Here is a 5,067-nt window from a genome sequence, read left to right as displayed (position 1 = left end):
CATGTAAGAGTGACCCATGATCCTAACACATTATGCATTTGCAGTCCAAAGCAAATTTTAAATAACGCACAAATTTAGGGTGAGCTCTTGCTTATCACATACTTCTCAAAGCGACAATGTATTTCAATCTTATTATCATTTGTCGAAGCTTTGATCTATATGTTGTCATCAATTACCAAAAAGGGGGAGATTGAAAGTGCAACTATCCCTGGGTGGTTTTGGTAATGATTAACGACATATAGCTCATTGAGCTAATACTATTTCAAGATAAATATTTCAGGAAAGCTCAATGATTGGCATGGCATGGATTAGAAAGTGGATCCCTCAAAATGCTAAGGACAAAAGATTGGCTCAAGCTCAAAGCACAAGACTCTACATTTTATTTTTAGTGATCCAAGATCACATTGAGTCCATAGGAAAAGCCAATACTATCAAAAGGGGGTGAGGTGTTGCTTAATGAGTTACTTGCTAAAAATGCTTAGTGATATGCTCCAAAAACCCTCAACTACTTTCTCATATCCACATATGTCCCAAACCAAAAGTCAAACTCGGCCCCATCGAAACTTTCTATCCGGCGTCACCGAGTTCTCTTGACATAGCCACTACCACAAACCCTAGTCACTTCGGTCTCACCGATAGGGATCTCGGTCTCACCGAGATGGGATTGCAAACTCTTTGTTTCCCTTTGTAACGTTTCAGTCTAACCGAGATGAGTGATCGGTCCCACCGAGTCTGCAATGCAAACTCTCTATTTCCTTTTCGTAACGCTTCGGTCCCACCGAGACGAGCGAATCGGTCCCACCGAGTTTGCCTCAGCAACTCTCTGTTTTCTTATTACCAAAATCGGTCCCACCGAGTTTGAGTAATCGGTCCAACCGAGATTACTTTATGCCCTAACCCTAATGATAACGGTCCCACCGAGTTGACATGTCAGTCCCACCGAAATGCCTAACGGTCACATTATGAACCAAATCGGTCTGACCGAGTTTTCTAATTTGGTCCCACCGAGTTTGGTGATTTGTGTGTAACGGTTAGTTTTGTGTGGAGGCTATATATACCCCTCCACCCACTCTTCATTCATGGAGAGAGCCATCAGAACATGCCTACACTTCCAACATACATTTTCTGAGAGAGAACCACCTACACTTGTGTTGAGGTCAAGATATTCCATTCCAACCACATAAATCTTGATCTCTAGCCTTCCCCAAGTTGCTTTCCACTCAAATCATCTTTCCACCAAATCCAATCCTATGAGAGAGAGTTGAGTGTTGGGGAGACTATCATTTGAAGCACAAGAGAAAGGAGTTCATCATCAACACACCATCTATTACCTTTTGGAGAGTGGTGTCTCCTAGATTGGCTAGGTGTCACTTGGGAGCCTCCGTCAAGATTGTGGAGTTGAACCAAGGAGTTTGTACGGGCAAGGAGATCACCTACTTCGTGAAGATCTACCCTAGTGAGGCAAGTCCTTCGTGGGCGATGGCCATGGTGGGATAGACAAGGTTGCTTCTTCGTGGACCCTTCGTGGGTGGAGCCCTCCGTGGACTCGCGCAACCGTTACCTTTCGTGGGTTGAAGTCTCCATCAACGTGCATGTACGATAGCACCACCTATCGGAACCACGGATAAAAAATCCCCATGTCTACATTGCGTTTGCTCCCTCCAAACTCCTCCCTTTACCTTCATATGCAATTGTTTTACATTCCGCTGCTATACTCTTAGAATTGCATGTGTAGGTTGATTACTTGATTTTTGCTAAGTTGCTAAAATCTGCCAAGACTTAAAATTGGGAAAAGACTAGATTTTTATTTGGTCAAGTAGTCTAATCACCCCCCTCTAGACATACTTTCGATCCTACAGCTGGATGAATAGGATGACCCCATGGAGGGCTGGTTGAACAGTATCCGGTGGAGGGCTGGATGAACAGTAGCCCGTGGAGGGGTGGTTGAACAGGACAACATGGAGAGGGCTGGTTGAACAGTAGCCGGTGGAGCAGCGGTGGAGGCGGGATGAACAGGAGCCCGTGGATGAACAGTCGCAGGGTGAGGCTGGAGGGAAGACGCCGTGGATGAACAGTCGCAGGTGGAGGCTGGAGGAGGTCGATGGTGGATGAACAGTAGCCCGTGGAGGTAGTCGACAGTGGAGATAAACAGTATCCCATGGAGTCCCGTTTTGCGGTACGCCACACCCCTCCCGATGAACAGGACCCCTGTTTTGACCGTAGCGCTCCAACACAAGTCCGTTTCCTCCATTTTGCGGTACGCCACACCCCTCCAGATCAACAGGACCCCGTTTCGACCATAGGAGGTCCAAGAGAAGTCTGTTTCCTCCGTTTTGCGGTACGCCAGACCCCTCCCGATGAACAGGATCCCGTTTCGACCGTGGCTGGTCGAACACAAGGCCGTTTTCTCCGTTCTGCGATACGCCAGGCCTCGTTTCGGTCGGCTGTTTCGTCCAAGCCGGTTGGCTCCCGATGAACACCACGACGCAGTTTCTCCATTCCGACCCACCCATGTACACGAGCCCTAGCCGTACATATGCGCGAGTAGGCGTTCGAGACCCCCCGTATGTACGTACGTGGCCGTATTTACTTTATTGCACCCTGGCTATACGTATGTGTACATGCTATGTGCGCGCCTCTACCACGACACATGCCCTTCCTTACTCGGCCACGGTTCATCGCTGCAGCCTGCAGACAGACCGATCGACCAGTATACGTACACGTTCGCGACCAGAATGACAACACTACGTATGCTTCGACCAGGTGGGTCCCGACTGTCAGGCACTTCCTTGCGTGCGAAGATGTAGCTGGTAGGTCCCAGCAGTTAGGGGGAGAAAACATTATTTTTCAGGGTAAAAAGGATGCAGTTGCATGCATGCGTCCATGGGCGTGGTGCCTCCCCACTGTCAGCCTCTCACGTACAGTCATCTTCCGATGACTCTCGTTTGTTGACCACACCATGCCGAGCGCACCAAGGCCGGTGGACGACGGCGAAGCCCCAGACTGGAACGACTCAGAGATGGGGAAGATGCGGCAGTGGAGTCGCAGATGGAGAGGAGTGGGAAACTTGACTGGTTCGGGTGCGCGGCAGCACTGCCGCCCATGGGAGACAGGAGCAAGAATAGAGGTGGAAGAAGGAGCACGGCTGTTGGATTAACATCCAATGGTCCAGCTGCTAGAATCATTTGTTGATTAAGTTGACAAAGTCCTGCGTACACGTTCGCTTAGTAGGCCCACAAGTCAGCCACCAAATCTACCGGGTCCCAGCTGTCATCTAGAGGAATAGTTTTTTCGCATAACAAGGAGACACTTCCTTCCATGCGAAGATACAACCGGTGGGTCCCAGCTGTCAGGGGGAGGAAACATTTTTTCAGCTTAATAAGGAGGAACTTTCCTTGTGTGCGACCATGAACCTCGTGGGTCCCAGCCGTCAGGTTCTCCATGTACAGTCCTCTTCCGATGACTCTTGTTTGTTGACCACGCTGCGTCGAGCGCAGCGAGGCGGTGGACGATGGCGAGGCCCTAGACTGGAACGACCCGGAGATGGGGAAGACGCGGCAGTGGAGTCGCAGACGGAGAGAAGTGGGAAACTTGACTGGTTCGGGTGCGGGGTGGGTCTACACTCGGTAGAGAATAATAGGAGGTGCAGAGTGGAGGGATGGCCTGGCCGCGGGCGGGGTAGCGTTTCGCTGCGAGGCGCGCAAAATAGCGTCGCTGGACGCCGGAGGCTGGAGCAGGCGGTCCTGTCAGCGCTGGGGGAAGAACACGAGAGATTGAAGAAGAATGCCGACCGTTGGATGTAAACCCAACGCCTTGCTTAGGCTTCGACCTTTGTATTTTTATTTTTTGTGAAAGTGCTTAGGCTTCGACCTACTGGCCCACATGTCAGCCAGTCCATTTGTTTTTTTAGTCCATTTTGTGGGCTGGGTGAAACAATGATGTAGCATCTATGCAGCCCGTTTATATATTATGGTAGAATTTAAAGCCCATTTGCATTTTTCTCGAAATCCGCGGATTTGTTGGGCTGGGTGAAAATATCATGTTTGTGAAGGAAATATGCCCTAGAGGCAATAATAAAGTTGTTATTTATATTTCCTTATATCATGATAAATGTTTATTATTCATGCTAGAATTGTATTAACCGGAAACTTAGTACATGTGTGAATGCATAGACAAACAGAGTGTCACTAGTATGCCTCTACTTGACTAGCTCGTTGAATCAAAGATGGTTAAGTTTCCTAGCCATAGACATGAGTTGTCATTTGATTAACGGGATCACATCATTAGAGAATGATGTGATTGACTTGACCCATTCCGTTAGCTTAGCACTTGATCATTTAGTATGTTGCTATTGCTTTCTTCATGACTTATACATGTTCCTATGACTATGAGATTATGCAACTCCCGAATATCGGAGGAACACTTAGTGTGCTACCAAACGTCACAACGTAACTGGGTGATTATAAAGGTGCTCCACAGGTGTCTCCGATGGTACTTGTTGAGTTGGCATAGATCGAGATTAGGATTTGTCACTCCGATTGTCTGAGAGGTATCTCTGGGCCCTCTCGGTAATGCACATCACTATAAGCCTTGCAAGCAATGTGACTAATGAGTTATTTGCGGGATGATGCATTACGGAACAAGTAAAGAGACTTGCCGGTAACAAGATTGAACTAGGTACTGAGATACCGACGATCGAATCTCGGGCAAGTAACATACCGATGACAAAGGGAACAACGTATGTTGTTATGCGGTTTAACCGATAAAGATCTTCGTAGAATATGTAGGAACCAATATGAGCATCCAGGTTCCGCTATTGGTTATTGACCGGAGATGAGTCTCGGTCATGTCTACATAGTTCTCGAACCCGTAGGGTCCGCACGCTTAACGTTCTGTGACGATCGGTATTATGAGTTTATGTGTTTTGATGTACCAAAGGTCGTTCGGAGTCCCGGATGTGATCATAGGCATGACGAGGAGTCTCGAAATGGTCGAGGCATAAAGATCGATATATTGGAAGCCTATGTTTGGACATTGGAATGGTTCCGGATGAGTTCGGGCATTTAC

The sequence above is a fragment of the Triticum aestivum genome, chromosome 1D (assembly GCF_018294505.1).
Source record: "Triticum aestivum cultivar Chinese Spring chromosome 1D, IWGSC CS RefSeq v2.1, whole genome shotgun sequence".
Classification (NCBI taxonomy): Eukaryota; Viridiplantae; Streptophyta; class Magnoliopsida; order Poales; family Poaceae; genus Triticum; species Triticum aestivum.
This window is presented reverse-complemented; position numbering follows the sequence as displayed.